The following is a 17,820-nucleotide window of genomic DNA, read 5'->3' as shown; positions in this document are numbered from 1 at the left end:
AAGACTAGCAGGGAAGGAGCCAAACAGAAAACCTATTTGCTAGCTAATCAAATTGGGCATAGATCAAAAGAAAGATTAAATTGATCATGCTTGATCTGTTCAGTTTCATAAGTGAGATTTCTCTAGTGTTTTCCTGCCATTTTCAGCTTAGAGAGATAAGAATTGTGTTGCTGCCAGACTCTTTTACCATCCATATAGAAAGCAAGTCTTTTGTTAAGGTTTACATGATTAGGAATCATAAATTACAATTAACTACTGCTTAGGAGTTAAAGGTTCATGAATTTTGCATGTTAATCACCTTATCTAAAATAGCATCCCTCCAGAGTTTTACTCTGCTTTTTCTTAGCAATATTAATAGTTACCACCTACTGGGCATAGTGGCTTATGCTATAATCCCAGCACTTTGGGAGGCCAAGGCAGGCAGATCACCTGAAGTCAGCAGTTTGAGACCAGGCTGACCAAAACAGCGAGACCGGGTCTCCACTTAAAAATACAAAAACTACCTGGGCGTGGTGGCCTGCCCCTGTAATCCCAACTACTCGGGAGGCTGAAGCAGGAGAATCTCTTGAACCCGGGAGGCAGAGGTTGTAGTGAGATCGTGCCACTGCATTCCAGCCTGGATGGCAGAGCAAGACTCTGCCCCCCAAAAAAAAAAAGCTATCACTCACATCGAACGTATTTTTTCTATGTTCTATCTCCACCAAAAAGTAAAACCACAGGGCAAGGACTTTTTTTTGCCAAAATAGTGGTGGCACGTTTGATTCATTTGTATGTATTTCTAGAACAGAGCTTGCTACCAAGTTGAGCCTTCAATATTTGCTGAAACAGGGAGTGAAAAAAGAAAAAAAAAAAAAGTAACTCCCTCGCGCGAGAACTAGCTCTTCACCTAACAAATACCGGGCAACAGAAACATCTTGGTCCTCAGAGCAACCCCGGTGCGAAGCAGAGGCGGCTGTAATCAGGCCTATTACAAATGTGCAGGGGAAAGTCACAAAGCAATGAAAAAACAATCTAGAAAAAATCTTCTCTGGATTTCACCATCTAACCTTTAGCGTGAGACCCAAACCGGTTGACTCCGGTCAGAAGCAGCCACATTTGGAACGGTATTTATCTCACAATAAATTAAGGCACAAAAAGGCCTTCGGAAAGAGAAAAATGGGGCAACGAAATAATTCTCAACTCAAGCACTACTTCCTTTCAATTTTTACATAATTCTCATATCTACGGCGAGGAAAAGGCTAAAAGAAAAGCAAAAGAGAACTCAGCTGTCCAGAACAAAGATGGCCGAGAGGACTTCCTTGCCCACACTCAAAATGGACGCTGACTAAGACGTTCCCAACAACAATCCTTAACTGCCCCGCACCACCAACTCGGAACCCCGCCTCCGCAAACCGGAACCCCGCCTCTCCCACTGTGCCCGCCTTTCAGACAAAGGCCTGCCGGTGATTGGCTGTTCGTACTATTTACCTCATGCAGTACGTCGGAGGAACTGTGCGCGTTCAGGACGTCAGGAGCCTGCGGGGGACGGGGGAGGTGGTAGAGTGCGCGTTTCGCCGGCCCGGAAGGGAAACTGCGCTGCAGAGGTGACGGGGGACCGAGGTACTGCTCCCGCTGGCCGGCGGGCGCCCGGGATCCTGGGTGCTCCTTACAGCTGGCCTCACGGGACCGTTGGGTGCGGCTGGGGAGGGCTGGAAGCGGCGATACTGTTGGCTGCGTCAGGGCCGGCCTGCGCGTCAGTGTCGCGGTCCTGTGGGTGACCCGGTGGAGAGGGCGGCGGCCACAGGTCCGAGTCAGGCGGGCAAGGGCTCACTGTTTCTGTGCTTCTCTCCCGGGCAACAAGGTGCTGAGTCATTTTTGCGGCCGGGCAGTAGCTGCGCTGGTAGCGGCCCCTGGGGCCGGGGTAGACGTGTTTTGCGTTGAGGTGGAGGGTTGCTGCCGGTTCTCACCGAGTGTAGCGGTCTTGGTGAACTTTCTCGGGGACCAGGCACCCAGACTCACCAATGCGCACAGAGGCCTAAGCCCTTAGGTAAAGGTGGTAGCATTTTACACATTTGGTATCTGAGTCTTAGAGGGCTACCTCACAAGGTCACTTCTAACGTGTCCGAAGCGGGATTCCCACTCTGGGCTGTTAGGCTGGACCCCTTCGATCCCAGCCAGTGGGCTGAGTACCGAGGAAGTTACAGGACAGTTATAGGTTGAGATGATGTAATGGCACGAAAGTTCCAGAAGCGCTGAGTGTTTTCCCATAGGCCAGCTGCCGAGCATTAAGACCCTTCATAGTTCCGTTGCAGAGCTAGGAGGACACTCAGGTATCTTAAAGCAATAGTTCTTAGCTTTTGGAGTGTTCGTCAAAACATATATTTTTGGTCCTGTTATTCCTAGAGGTAGAATCAGAGCAAAGTAAGAACCAGGAGCCTACATTTTAAGGTGCATCCGGCACTTTCAAGCAGGTAATCCAAAGGTCAACACTGAAGTCGGAACTAAGAACCGTTATCTTATGTTACAGATGGGGAAATGGACCCGGAAGGACAGTCACCTGTCTGAAATTCCACTACATATCGTTGGCAGAGATGGGCTGGTAGCCCCAGTTGGCTTACACTTGTCATGTCATTCTGGCCTATCATAGTCACCTCACATTAATTTAGTATTACAGAAACACGGTCAGCTGACTTCTGGTTAACCACCCATCTAGTATAAGGTGCCCTGGAGCTAAGAGAATCCAGTTTTTAGCATGCTTTTTTTTGAAGACACCATTGAAGGAGTGTAAGGGAAACCTGATTGGTAACTGAGTTTACTTTGAAAGACTAAATGTCCTTTATGCATTATAGTAGGGCATATAGAATAGATTAACTTAGAATATTTTTATGTGTTATGTTGAAGGAAAGTAATATTTGGTATGATTCGCTGAAATTCATATAGTTGGGCTTCTTTAATATCTTCTAGCCTTGTAAGGCAGTATAATCTTGAGGAGCTATTCATGCTTTCTTTGGATGACATTATTCCTCTGCCCAAAAGTAACGTAGATTCTTTAAAGTTACATAGATTCTTTTAAATAATTTTTTTCACTGAATGCTGGTATAAATCTTAATCCAGAACTACATTTGTAGAAGCCGTCACAAACCCTGTAATTACGTTCAGTTATTAATAGCCATTCTGTGTTACACGTAGTTTTTGTAGTCATCTATCCTGTTATTGGTCAAACTGGGACTTAAACTTAATTTGTTGCTCCATCCTCAGCTGAGTTCTCTGGGATGGGTTTCTTGAATTACAAGGGATGGGCAAAGAATTTATTACTGAAAATTCAAAAGATTGCTTTATTTCCTTTTCTACTAAAACATAATTTGTTCCTTCTTGACTCTGACTCTTGTATGTTCTTCTCTTAATTGGTTAATGGGTTGTTTTGGTTTTCTTTTTTTTTGGTTGTTTTTGCCTTTCTTACTAGCATTTCAGATCTGCTTGGTAGACCTGGTGCAACACCATGCTGGCTGCAAGACTTGTGTGTCTCCGGATCACTACCTTCTAGGGTTTTCCATTCAGCTTTCACCAAGGTCTCACCTGTTGCAAAGAATTCCATCGTGAAGAATTCCATCACGAAGAATCAATGGCTGTTAACACCCAGCAGGGTAAAGATAATCTGAATATTTATTATATTGCTGCCTTTTCTATTTGTGCCCTTTCTTTTTGGCAAAGGATGGCTACTCTGCCTTTAGTGAGTTATGTATCAATTAGCCCTGATTATGCCCCCAGTCAGCTCTTTCTCCTCATTAGTTTTTATCATTCTGTTCCCTTGTTATCCCATATGAAATAGAAAATGAGTTTCTATAACTCTGCCTTTGCTTACAGCTTCTGGAGTTTCTCATTTAGAAAATTTAGAGTACATTGTGGGGAATTGAGAGTTATATGATGTAATGGAGATCCTGGAGCACATAGAGGATTAAGAACCCAGGGATATTACCACTTGGCCAATAGCTTATTAATAAGTTATTAAAGATATTATTTCAAGATTGATAATATCTGTCAGGTTAGAAAGAACCCCATCTTCTTTTACAATAGATTTCTCCACTAGCATTTAAATTATAAGGTTTGAAGTGTAAGGTAATGAGGACAATATACAGAAGCTAGAACAAGGCTTTTTTAAATTAACTGTTCCACTGTTGAAAAAGAACCAAAATGGAATTAGTAGTCTTCCCTTTTCTTAGCTTCATGTTAAGGAAGGATGCTTTTATTGAGTCCATCTCCCAGATGACAAAATATAGCTAATAATGCTTATAGAATGTGTTTCTTAAAAATGCAAATAGATTCTCATCTTGATATTTGATTAGGATTTAAAATATAACATTTCTAGGTCTGTAAATCTCTAGTTTGTAAAAGAAACATTTTTTCTGTAATTGAAACTAAGAATATAATGAATTACTTCCAAAGGTGGAACACAGATAAGATCTACATTCATTTATTTTATTTTTACATTTAAGTTTTTAGGTTGGCTAATAAATTTCCATAGTGGAGTTATGTATGTAGAAAGCACCAAAAAGAGCTTGCATTTTATTTTACTAACATTCTATTTTCATGTGGGTGGTATGTGTCTTTGTTTGCATGTATGTCAGGAATATGCAACCAAAACAAGAATTGGGATCCGGCGTGGGAGAACAGGCCAAGAACTCAAAGAGGCAGCATTGGAACCATCAATGGAAAAAATATTTAAAAGTAGGTGGCTGTCTGTAGTTTTTAACCTGGAATCTATGGGTATGAATTAAGAGGTCCATGAACAACTTCCTAAAAATACGTATATTTGTGCATTTTCTGAGAAGACCACATTATTATTCTCAGAAATCTGATGACCCAGAAAAGATTGGTACTTTGCACTGGTTTCAGTGGTTATCAGTCATATTTCTTCCAGTAGAAATTTTACTTTCCTTTTTTTTTTTTTTTTAAGAAAAGGATTCGTTAATATGCCATTGTCCAAAAGGTATAGTCTGTTGAGAAATTTCATTTTAAGTGTATAGAATCCTCATTCAAGCATATTTTGTGTATGTTTCAGATTAAGAATAAATCACCAACATACCGTTGTTAATAAAAGCCTAGCTGTCCAAGAAGAGTCCTTTAACTGACTGCTCACATAGGGCCTCAGGAGGATAGTACTTAAATGTATTGCCAGTTTGGATGTCAACTTTTGCAAATTCAGAAACTGGGTTGTTAATCATCCTAAAGCCAATCAAAGAATACCACTGCTCCTTAACAATCTTGCAGAATGTTTTTACAGTGGGAGAGAGCCCTAATCAGTATCCTTCAGGTCATTTCTTTCTGAATTGACCCTAGAGACCAAATTATGTAGTGACAACCTAGTAATATTCTTAGTAAACAAATTTAGACAAAGAATAAGATGCTCTTCATGAATACCTCTATTGAGTTAGAATTGATAAGTTAGTTGTGTCTCAGTACCCTAAAACGGAGGCATCCTCTCACTTGATTTTGCTGCATAAACACTGATTATATTTTTTTCTCTTTTTTCTTGATTTCCATGTAAAGCATCATCTGCGTTAATACCATGCAGTGTGGTATGACTATTAACATTTTCTTCTCGTTTTTTACTTTGTAAGAATGTCATGTGAATATACTTCAACCTCTTGTTAATAAAATAATATGTATCACAGAAGTAACACCTCATCTATAGATATATTGCCCACTCAAATATTGTTGGAGTGAGTTTGAAGATTTACCAAGTCTGATCCTTTCCTTTTTATACGGATTATTACACCTTTGTTTCAGGGGTGTTTTTTTCTACTGGTTACCTAACATTGAGGCAACCCCATGTGCACTGATTATGGCTGTTACTGAATATGGTACCTGATTTGATTCCCTTCATAAACATTTTAAAGGCTTTGTCCAGACATGCCAGTATTAACCTGCGTTTCCTTCTGTGTTCTGCAGTTGATCAGATGGGAAGATGGTTTGTTGCTGGAGGAGCTGCTGTTGGTCTTGGAGCATTGTGCTACTATGGCTTGGGAATGTCTAATGAGATTGGAGCTCTTGAAAAGGCTGTGTAAGTAAATTGTTCCTAAACAACTCCAGCCTTAAAACAAAAATTCCAGTTTTCTTCTCATTCCTATCTTTAGTCACTTTGGAATGTTTTGTGTCTAGTCTTTATATCTCTATACACATAAATAGAGAATCTCTTCTTGCTTTCTTGACATTTATTTATTCAAATCTTAATAAAAATCATTTAGCAAGGTTATGTTTGTTTAAGCAAGGAGAAAATATGTTGCTTATTGTATGCGCCAAGTGCTTGTATGTTTTATCTCATTTAATCTTTGCAATAACTCCCAAGTGTGCATAATTAGTTCCATAAGAAATGAAGTGAATAACATTTTAAAGTATAAAGTGACTTATCTCAAGGTCACCCAGCTAGTATATGACTCAACCAGATACCAAATCTGTAATTTCATAAATTAACCATGTCATGTTTCTTACAGAATTTGGCCTCAATATGTAAGGATAGAATTCATTCCACCTATATGTACTTAGCAGGAAGTATTGGTTTAACAGCTTTGCCATAGCAATAAGCAGAACGCCTGTTCTCATGAACTTTATGATGAAAGGCTCTTGGGTGGTAAGTCAGCTGTTTTTGTTTTTCTTCTAAAGATCAAAAGATTAGATGAAATATATGGGAGGGAAGGGGTATTAAATGGAAAGAACACTGTATTGAACAAGTTTTTGTTCAAATAATGTATGAATTACAGTTTGATCATCCCTAATTTGAAATCCAGAAATGCTCCAAAATCCAAAACATTTGTGGTGTTAGCATGATGCTCCAAGAAAATTGTAGCATTTCAGATTTTGAGTTTTTGTAATAGGGATCCTGAACCCTAGTAACAATGAAGTGTAATGTAAATAGTCCAAAATTTGAAATCCGAAACACTTCTAGTCCCAAGCATTTCTGATAACAGATATTCCACCGGTATTAGTGCAGCTGAGATAAGTAGGAAGTGCATTCCAGGTAGATCAGCTATTACTCTTTATTAAACACGTGTTCGAATAATACCAGAGGAGTTAGAAATCAGACTTAGAAGAACAACGTTCTTGTCTAGCAGCAGATACCAGTCTCTATTTTTTTTTTTTAAGCAGTTTACTAAAAAAATAAAGCAAATGCAAAATCATCTTAGAAGTCAGAGGGAAGTGCCCATCACAAAGACCTAACCATTTTATGCAGTTAAGAGTAGAATAGTGCTGCTACTATTATTCATAAGGTCTTGGCCTTATAGAAATTTTTTTTTTAATTCAATAAGTTTCTCTTGAGCATTTGTTATTTTGCTAGATACCAGAATATGAATATGTGTCCCCTATTCTCCTACTATTTGGTAGAAGAGATGAACTGGAATAAGTGGCACAGATGTGCAGTAAGAAATAGAAAGTGCAAAGTCAGTTGAGAGTTTGTCTTTGCATTATTAGGCAAGGCCCATGAAGGAGACATTTATTTCATCAGGGTTGTTGAAGGCTAACATATTTCATTTATTTTAGAAGTAGACAAGAGGGCCTGGCACCGTAGCTCTCACCTGGAATCCCAGCATTTTGGGACGCCAAGGCAGAAGGATTGCTTGAGCCCAGGAAATTTTTTTTTTTTTTTAAATATAAATAGAGACGGGGTTTCACCATATTGGTCAGACTGGTCTCAAACTCCTGACCTCAGGTGATCCACCTGCCTCGGCCTCCCAAAGTGCTGTGATTACAGGCTTGAGCCACTGTGTCCGGCTGACATTGTCTGTAATTTTTAAACAAATAAAAAATATTAAAAATTTTATAAAACTGGACAAGGGCAGTCCAGTGTTAACAGTTTAAGCAAAGAGGACGTAGGAAACCCCAATTTTAGAGGTGACTTACATCCCCTTGGAAAAAAGTCAAGTGTTTCAGGTCTGGAGTGTGAAAAAGACATGGTTAGAAAGGATATGATTGTCAAGGGTGGGCGTAGTGCCTCATGCCTGTAATCCCAGCACTTTGGGAGGCCGAGGTGGGTGGATCAGTTGAGGTCAGGAGTTTGAGACCAGTCTGGCCAACATGGTGAAACCCCATCTTTAAAAAAAAAGAAAGGATATGATTGTCAAGCTGTGGAGAGAACCTGCTAAGCAGTCGCAGGCCATTGAAGATAGTGGAACAACAAAAGTGTGATTTATATTTCAGTTTTAAGAACTAATGTGGAAGAGACATGGAGCAGATGTACCAGCTGTGCCTTTGTAGGATCTGAAATGAGGGATGATAAGAACTGGAACTAGAGCAGAATCTGAGACTGGAGGGGAAGGAGAGTTCATGTAACTGGGCAGCCAGAGTACCTACTAGAATACTGACTCCCCACATAGGAAACTGAAATCCATAATATTTCCACTGTATTGTACTTTACTAAAGGATAACCATTTACAGTAGCATAGCCATTTGGACGTTTATGTATTTTTAGGATCATGCTTTTCACATAGATGTGATGAATCTCCCAACCCAGAGGCTCACGAAGACACAGAATGTTCTCACTGGAAATGTTAATTTTAATCAAAACCAAATTATTTAAAACAACACTTTTGTAATAAATATGACAATATTTACCTAAAATTTTAGGACCTAAAATGAGGCTTCAAAGAAGTTTTGCGTTTGGGTCAATCCTCAGTCTGAGCAAAAGATGACCCTCTTCCACTGTTAGTAATACAGAAAATACTTGGGGAAGCCAAAGACAAGTGCTGCAGAGATGAAGATAAAACCTTTTAGGGGTGGCAGACATACATATACAAACACACACATAGACGCACAGATAATGTCAGTTTGTCCCAAGAGCTTCTGAGGAGAGGTATCCTACCCTGCTCCTGGGCAGCCAGGGTACCTACTAGAAAAAGCTTTTGAGGGCCGGGCGTGGTGGCTCATGCCTGTAATCCAAGCCCTTTGGAGGCCAAGATGGGTGGATCACCTGAGGTTGGGAGTTCAAGACCAGCCTGACCAACATGGTGAAACCCCGTCTTTATAAAAAACAAAGAAAAAGCTTTTGAGATGAGGAGGCAGTACCTCAGTAAGTCTATCAGATGTGGAAGGGGGAGGTATTCTTAGGCACGATGGTCTGATTCTGGGGCATGTTGGCAACCCTGCCAGTTCACTGTGGTTGGAATGCAGAGTTTGAAGTGACACTGGATCATAAAAGAGCTTAAAAAAATTTAATTGCAGTAAATATTCCAAAAGTGTGAAATAGTTTATAACAATTATTTCTCATTAGAAAATGATGGAGTGGCACTTGATATGCTTTCTTTTTAATATTTTTTAAAAAATAAGAGACTTGGTCTCTATGTTTGCTGAGGCTGGTCTTCAATTCCTGGGCTCAAGTTATCCTCCCACCTCAGCCTCCCAAGTAACTGACACTACAGGCGCATACCACTGCACACAGCTCACTATGCTTTTGTGTATTAAGGTTTTCCCATTCTTGGCAAAACCAGCTGTTATGTTTACCTGTACTTTATATCAGAAGTTGAATATTTTGATGTTCGTGGGTGAGACAGATAATTACAGATGAGAAGGCCTGGTGTGTCACACAGGAGATTATCGACATCTAGAGGTTACTGATGTCTAGAGTAGCCTTCTCAACTAAAAGCGGTCACCATGTTCTTTTTTTCTTCTTCTTCTTTTTTTTTAATAGATTGCCAAACAAAACATCTGCCTGATTTTGTCCAAGGGCTACAAGTTTGCGATCTCTGCTTTAAATTTCTTGAAGATTATCACTGTCTTTTTTCCGTTATATATTACATTTTTTCTTGTCATACAAAAGGAATATTTAAATATTATAACACTGGAAATCTAAGATATGCAAAGAAAAGGAATGAGTGGGCCAGGCACAGTGGCTCACACCTATAATCCCAGCACTTTGGGAGGCCGAGGCGGGTGGTTCACGAGGTCAAGAGATCGAGACATCCTGGTCAACATGGTGAAACCCCATCTCTACTCAAAATACAAAAAATTAGCTGGACATGGTGTTGCACGCCTGTAGTCCCAGCTACTGGGGAGGCTGAGGCAGGAGAATTGCTTGAACCTAGGAGGCGGAGGTTGCGGCGAACCGAGATCCCGCCATTGCACTCCAGCCTGAGTAACAAGAGCGAAACTCCGTCTCAAAAAAAAAATTAGCTGGGCATGGTGGTGCGTGCCTGTAGTCCCAGCTACTCGGGAGGCTGAGGCAGGAGAAATGCTTGAACCCAGGAGGTGCAGGTTGCGCTGAGCCGAGATCGCTCCATTGCACTCCAGCCCGGGTAACAAGAGCAAAACTCCATCTCAAAAAAGAAAAGGAATGAGGGGCCAGGCATGGTGGCTCATGCCTGTAATCCCAGCACTTTGGGAGGCCGAGGTGAGCAGATCACAAGGTCAGGAGTTTGAGACCAGCCTGGCCAATATGGTGAAACCCTGTCTGTACTGAAAATACAAAAATCAGCCAGGCATGGTGGCGTGTGCCTGTAGTCCCAGCTACTCAGGAGGCTGAGGTGGAAGTTTCAGTGAGCCAAGATTATGCCACTGCACTCCAGCCTGGGTGATAGAGGGAGATTCTGTCTAAAAAAAAGAAAAAAGAAAGAAAAGGAATGAGGATCAAATTAGCCATAAACCTGGAAGGGTAGAAGTATAGAATCTTTTATCTCTTTTTTTTTCCATGTGCTCTGTTATCTACTTTCTATTTTTCTTTCTTTTTTTTTTTTTTTGAGACAGAGTTTCGCTCTTGATATCTACTTTCTATTTGTCAAGTCTTTATTTAGCAAATACGGAGTTCAAAGCAATGTGCTATATACTATTTTTTCTTTTTTTAAAAAAACTAATTTGTAAGCATGACTGATTTTAAAGAAAATGCTATTTGTGTTATACAAAATATATTTTTTTAATTAAGAGTTAAGTATCTTGGGGATCCCTAAAGGGTTTTTGTTTCACCCCTGTCCAGCAAAAGTAAAATTGTTAAAAGATGTGGTGCCAGGCCAAGCTTAAGTCATGTATTTGAAACTGTCTGCAAAACCTCATATGTGGCAGTAGGGGGCACTCATGCTAACTTAGCCAAAATAAATAATCTGAAATAAACCTAGGGCCTTTAATGTGCCAGAAAAATATAAGCTTTGATTTTTTTTTAATTTTTCTCTTTTTTTTGAGATGGAATCTAGATCTGTCGCCCAGGCTGGAGTGCAATGGCACGATCTTGGCTCACACCAAAGTCCAGCTTCTGGGTTCAAGCAATTCTCCTGCCTAGCTTCCAAGTAGCTGGGACTACGGGCACGTACAACTCCACCTGGCTGATTTTTGTGTTTTTAGTGGAGATGGGATTTTACCACGTTGGTCAGGCTGGTCTGAAACTCCTGACCTGAGGTGAGCCGCCACGCCCAACCTAAAGCTTTGATTTATTATCTTTAATGTTTTTACAACTTGTTTATTAGAAGTAACTAATTGTACTTCAAACTCCTGGGTTTCTGCTTTGTTTTCATATAAGGATCAGTTTTTCTTTTTTTTTTGAGATGGAGTTTCGCCCTTGTTACCCAGGCTGGAGTGCAATGGGACGATCTCGGCTCACCGCAGTCTTTGCCTCCTGGGTTCAGGCAATTCTCCTGCCTCAGTCTCCTGAGTAGCTGGGATTACAGGCACGCACCACCATGCCCAGCTAATTTTTTGTATTTTTAGTAGAGACGGGGTTTCACCATGTCGACCAGGATGGTCTCGATCTCTTGACCTTATGATCTACTCCCAAAGTGCTGGGATTACAGAACTGAGCCACCGCGCCTGGCAGGATCAATTTTTCTTAATAGTATTTGTCTTTCAGACAATTGGTGCGACCTTTGCAGCCATGATTGGAGCTGGAATGCTGGTACAATCAATACCATGTGACCGGAGCCCAGGCCCAAAGCATCTTGCTTGGTTGCTACATTCTGGTATGTTCTGTTTTAAATTGTTATGAGACAACCTTGACTGATAGCTGTTTTGGGTGGCTCTTGGCAGTTGTAAATGACCTACTTGTAATTTAAACCTCATGTTTGGAAAACACAATTTTCTTCATTCATTACTGGCTGCATTATTGTCAAGACCTTTGCTTTGAAAAGTTAATTTTGCTACTGAGACCATGGACATCTTCAATACAAAACATGTCTCTTCTGACAGTCTAATATATACAGAGATTTAATTTACTTTGCATATTTTGTTCAATACCAGGAGGGTTTCATATTTAGTATACATCATTTGAGGGTTGTTTTTTGTCTAGTATATTTAGAAAAATTAAAAACTGAGCATAGAGAAAGTTGTGCTAAAAATGTTGCTGCAAAATACAAAACTGAGAGGAGTCCTAGTAGAAGTGTCTTGTGTAGAAATTTCACCCAGCGTTTTGCTTAGAGCAAAAAGTAGTTTTATCTTATTCATCACCATGAAATGGTGTACCTTATTAGCCGTATACCTTGATCTAGAAATGTTAGTCTTTAGACTAGTACTGGGAATTCAGTATCTTTATACTTCGTGCCTAGTCTGAGGTAAACTGCATTTAAGAAAAGGGTAACTTATTCTGCTTAGCACTGAAATAATGCATTAGCTAAGATTTTTTTCATTTGAGTTCCATTTACCTTTGTTAAATTATTGGTAAATTTTTTACTTTAATTTTTATGAAGATATTGATAAATATCTGACAACTAAAATTACTTATATATAAACTGTTAGCAATCCTTATTATGTAAAGTAACAGCAATGTCTCTCTTTGAAGTTCCCACATTTTAAGATTACCATCCTAGGCTTTTTCTCTCCTTTTACTTTATTCCCTCTTAGCAGCAGTAGGTTTGACCTTGAGTTTTTTGTTTTTGTTTTTTGAGATGGAGTTTCGTTGTTGTTACCCAGGCTGGAGTGCAATGGCACGATCTCGGCTCACCACAACCTCCGTCTTCTGGGTTCAAGCAGTTCTCCTGCCTCAGCCTCCCGAGTAGCTGGGACTACAGGCGCGCACCACCATGCCCAGCTAATTTTTGTATTTTTAGTAGAGACGGGGTTTCACCTTGTTGACCAGGATGGTCTTGATCTCTTGACCTCGTGAGCCACCCACCTCGGCCTCCCAAAGTGCTGGGATTGTAGGCATGAGCCACCACGCCCAGCCCAAGTTATTTGTTTTAAGCTTATTTATCTCAATTCTTGAATGAATGCTGTAAAAACTAGTGGTAAGCTAAGATTCAGATAGCTACGTGGAATTTAATGGTTACTAAAAATATAGATTAGTGTTTGCTCATGAGTTGTGATTGATTAGCAATAGTGTTCATGTTGTGATATAGAATTTGAATAGTCACCAGTTTTTGTTGTAGAATTTGGTGGGGTATTATTATCTAAAGGCAGAACTTTTTATTATCATAGTGCTTAAACAGTAAGGTAAAATATAAAGTAGCTGTTAGAAGTGATATTTTCCTGCAAGTAGCAGTTAGAAGTGATATTTTCCTGCTGGGCACGGTGGCTCACACCTGTAATCCCAGCACTTTGAGAGGCCAAGGTGAGTGGCTCACAAGGTCAAGAGATCGAGACCATCCTGGTCGACATGGTGAAACCCCATCTCTACTAAAAATACAAAAAATTAGCTGGGCATGGTGGCACGTGCCTGTAATCCCAGCTACTCAGGAGGCTGAGGCAGGAGAATTGCCTGAACCCAGGAGGCGGAGGTTGGTGCAGTGAGCCAAGATCGCACCATTGCACTCCAGCCTGGGTAACAAGAGCGAAACTCTGTCTCAAAAAAAAAAAAAAAAAAAGAAAAGAAATAGTGATATTTTCCTTTTGGTTTTTGTTAGGAAATACTTAATGAGCACTTGCTCTTTTTCCAGGTGTGATGGGTGCAGTGGTTGCTCCTCTGAGGATATTAGGAGGTCCTCTTCTCATCAGAGCTGCATGGTACACAGCTGGCATTGTGGGAGGCCTCTCCACTGTGGCCATGTGTGCACCTAGTGAAAAGTTTCTGAACATGGGTGCACCCTTGGGAGTGGGCCTGGGTCTCGTTTTTGTGTCCTCACTTGGTAAGTGGCCGTGTTTTCATGCTTAACTCTTGGTGCATAGTTTCCTATCATCTGAAATACTCCAATATCCTAATTCATTGAGTCATTTATTTTAAAAGTTCTTTTGAAGATTTATGCTATTTTAACTGGATTTTACTACCTGGCATATAAAAATCATGGCAGCATGGTTAACCATTATTACTGGTTTTACCAAACACATCTAAAATGGGAAAGTTGGTCTGAAAAATGTGAATATTGCTGTGATACAAGAACCTTCTTGTGAAATGGGCAAGTGACTCGTTAGAGGAACGAGTGTCATGGGTTTTGAACTAATGTAAATAAGATTGGACAGTACATATACCCAGGTGTCTTCTTACACGGTATACCAAGGAGATTTTTTTTTTTAAGTAATATAAATCTTAAACTCAGTTATTAGAAATCCTTTATTTTAAAAAATCTTAATTGTTTTCCCATTTTGATTTCAGGATCTATGTTTCTTCCACCTACCACCGTGGCTGGTGCTAGTCTGTACTCAGTGGCAATGTATGGTGGATTAGTTCTTTTCAGCATGTTCCTTCTGTATGATACCCAGAAAGTAATCAGGCGTGCAGAAGTATCACCAATGTACGGAGTTCAAAAATATGATCCCATTAACTCGTGAGTAATGCTTTTTATTTCACACTGTTACTCTGTCACACATAAGGATGCCTTTGTTTGACCTGTTTTGTTTTATGGCTGTGTTAGTTTTTCTAGGGCTACTGTTTGTAACAAAATATCGTAGACTGGGTGGCTTAAAACAAAACTTGATTCTCTTGCAGTTCTGGAGGTCAGACATCTAAAATCAAGGTGTTAGCAGAGATGTACTTCTGAGGGCTCTGAGGGAAAACCTGTTCCCTGCCTCTCAGCTTCTTGCTACTGCTGGCAGTCCGTGACATGTGTTGGCTTATAGATGAATCATTCCAGTCTCTCCCTCCTGTTTCACATGGTGCTCTTCCCGTGTGCCAGGGCTTAGGATTTCAACATATTTTGGTGGATGTGGAGAGGGGCAGTCACAACTTAATCCACACCAATGGCTTTGTCAGATTTTCTGTTTTATTTCTGTTGCAGTTTAGTCTTCTCTCTTTAGTAAACTATCCAAAAAACCTCTGTTTATATTGCAATTTAGTGTAATGCTTCGGTATTCATTACATTATAAGAGTATTTTGTCTATTTTTATGAGCTAGCCTCGAGGTTCAATGAATAATGTGCTCTTACTGGTCAGTTAATTTTTTTGGTAGTGTATTTTTGCAGACTTTCAAACTGAAATGAAATGTATTAATCAAGTATTATTCATTGGAAAATGTATATAATTAACTTGGAATTTTTAATGTGAATGCCTTTTTTGTACTTCTAGAAATTAGAAACTCTTCAGTGTAAAGATTCTAGTTTCAGAGATAGCCAACTTTAGTTGGCATTAAGTGTTATAATTTTTTTTTCTTTTTTCTTGGAGTCTACCAAAGTAGGTTATTTTATTTAAACAATTTTCTTGAGTTTCATGGTGTCTGTCACATTTTTTTTTTTAAGTAATTCGTTTTTTTCTTATCTAAAAATAAAACTTAATGTAATGGCTTTGGAGGAAAAAGTTGCTGTAAACCTTACAGATTTGTAGAAGTTTTCTTTAGAGGGGTGAAGTGGGATTATTAAATGCCAGACTTGTGTCTAACAGGTTTTAATAAAGGTGCTTCTTTGGTGTTGTTTTGATTATTTTATTGTCTGCCACTCCGTTTATTTTGCAAGTTGATACATGCAGAATGTCAGAAGATAAAATAATAATTTTTTAAACTGCTCTTTAACATTTAAAAGATGAGTCTGCCAGAAAAAAAGACTTTAACTATTTTCTAGTCTAAGACTTCCTTAGCTGGCAGTTAAAACATTTTTAATTTTCATGTTCTATCACCAGGACAAATAGTATTGCTTTTTTTTCCTTTGTATATTAAGAATTCATCATTGCTATTAGAATTGCATCATACGTAATGGGCATAATTTTCTTTTCTAGGATGCTGGGAATCTACATGGATACATTAAATATATTTATGCGAGTTGCAACTATGCTAGCAACTGGAGGCAACAGAAAGAAATGAAGTGACTGAGCTTCTGGCTTCTCTACTACATCAGACATCTTGCTTGTTTCATAGGCAGATATGCATTAAATAGTTTGTACAAGCAACTTCCATTGAAGTTTAGAAGATAAGAGCATGTCATTGTGTTTAAATGTTCCAGTAATGTGATACCTCAGGTCTGCTTTTTCTTCTGGAAAATAAATGCAGTAGTCCTCTCCCAATAAGCACACACATTTCCAGTTCTCACATTTACGTGATTTTAAAATGTTTTAAGAATGTGAAAAGACTAAAGTTTGTGTTACGAGAATGTAAGTGTTTTATCTATTTTAAAATTTGGTAGGTTTGCTAAGTAAAATTTAGCAAACCTGTGTTTGCATATTTTTTGGAGTGCAGAGTATTGTTATTAACATTATAAGTGATTTAGGGCTTTGGTAAAGTGACCAAAGAGAAGGAAAAAGTCACCTGCAGTCTTTTGATTTTTAACATAAGACTTAGCACTTGTGTGATGGATGAGTGAGGAGCCAGTGATACAAATCTGGGTATTTGGAAACAAGTGATCATTATTGTTACATTGATCTGCTAAACTTAACAAACTGCTAATCCTGAAACAAACACAGGTGATGCATTCTCCTGCTATTGCTTCTCAGTGCTCTTTCTAATATAGATGTGGTCATGTTTGACTTATTTTTAGGAAAGCACAGAATATTAATCATAGAGAATCCTTGATGGAATCATGTATGTGTGTTTTACTTTTGAATGTTACAAAAGGAAATATTCTTAAAACTATTCTCAAGATAAAATATTCAGAGCATGAAATTTGTTGCTTTTTCAAGAAATACAAACAATATATTCAAGACTGCTAGGTGTTTATTTTTGTATATTTATTGAATTGTCTAATTGAATACAACTTGCTCTTGTCATTTCTTCAAGCTTTCAGGCCTTTATAGAAAAGCCTGTTTGTAGCTTACACTTAAATATAAAAGCGGTTTTTCTCCTAAGACTTGGTTTCTTGCATTCCCTTGCAGACTAAGCACTAAAAGCAAAGCAACACAAAACTAGCTCTGTCTTAATGAAATGTATCAACCCAAAAGTGTAATGGGGAAAATGCTTCATTAATTTCCCCAGCAGAATTTTACTTCTGTACATTGTTACACCATTACTTTCTCGAGACATTAGTTAAGTTTTTCGATACAGAAGAGTTATTTTTGAAAGTCTTTGGTGAAGGGAAGGAAGTTTGTATATTACTGAGATGGTTGATATTTTTGACAAATACTATTAATCATCTCAAAGTACATAGGATGCTTATTTCTGAAACAAAGGTTTCACCTAGATGGTGATTGGTCTAATTTTTTCAAGTGAATTATATGCATACCATTTGAATAGGGATTCGTTCTAGAAAGCATCTTAATTTCTTGCCAGTGTAGTTTAGTGCAGTGTGATAAGTCCATAGTACTTGTAATTAGACTACCTCTACTTGACTCCCAATTCTGCTTATTTCTTACGTGACCTTCTTGGACAAATTACTTAACCTCTCTGTGCCCAGTTTCCTCTCCTATAAAATGAAGATACTGGAACCTGTCTTACAATGTTATGGTTAAATGTGCAGGCATTTAGTAAGCATTGCATGTCTTAGCTGTTGATGTTGTTTTTTCTAAGTAAAAATATAAATGCCAATTTTCTACTTTTCTCCACACCATCCTGATACCCATATCAGTGTGATCTTAAAGTGCCTGTTT

At 39.0% G+C, this 17,820-nt stretch overlaps 1 long non-coding RNA gene and 1 pseudogene across 5 annotated transcripts in view; one reads left to right on the top strand and one right to left on the bottom strand.

Moving 5' to 3' along the window:
- The window catches only part of LOC144578654 (uncharacterized), a 172,644-nt gene extending 170,807 nt beyond the window's left edge, over positions 1-1,837 (bottom strand). For all 4 annotated transcript variants that reach the window (XR_013524865.1, XR_013524863.1, XR_013524864.1 and 1 more), the window contains exon 1: positions 1,468-1,837. This is a non-coding gene — a long non-coding RNA (uncharacterized LOC144578654). The remainder of the gene's footprint in view (positions 1-1,467) is intronic.
- A 1,603-nt stretch (positions 1,838-3,440) lies between these two features.
- On the top strand, positions 3,441-17,082 carry LOC128929285 (growth hormone-inducible transmembrane protein-like; annotated as a pseudogene). Its single transcript, XR_008475470.2, has 8 exons — positions 3,441-3,623; positions 4,605-4,704; positions 5,929-6,040; positions 6,471-6,607; positions 11,801-11,909; positions 13,818-14,006; positions 14,471-14,642; positions 16,021-17,082. The product of XR_008475470.2 is annotated as a growth hormone-inducible transmembrane protein-like (transcript).
- Positions 17,083-17,820: the final 738 nt, after the last annotated feature.

The sequence above is a fragment of the Callithrix jacchus genome, chromosome 12 (assembly GCF_049354715.1).
Source record: "Callithrix jacchus isolate 240 chromosome 12, calJac240_pri, whole genome shotgun sequence".
NCBI lineage: Eukaryota > Metazoa > Chordata > Mammalia > Primates > Cebidae > Callithrix > Callithrix jacchus.
This window is presented reverse-complemented; position numbering and strand designations above follow the sequence as displayed.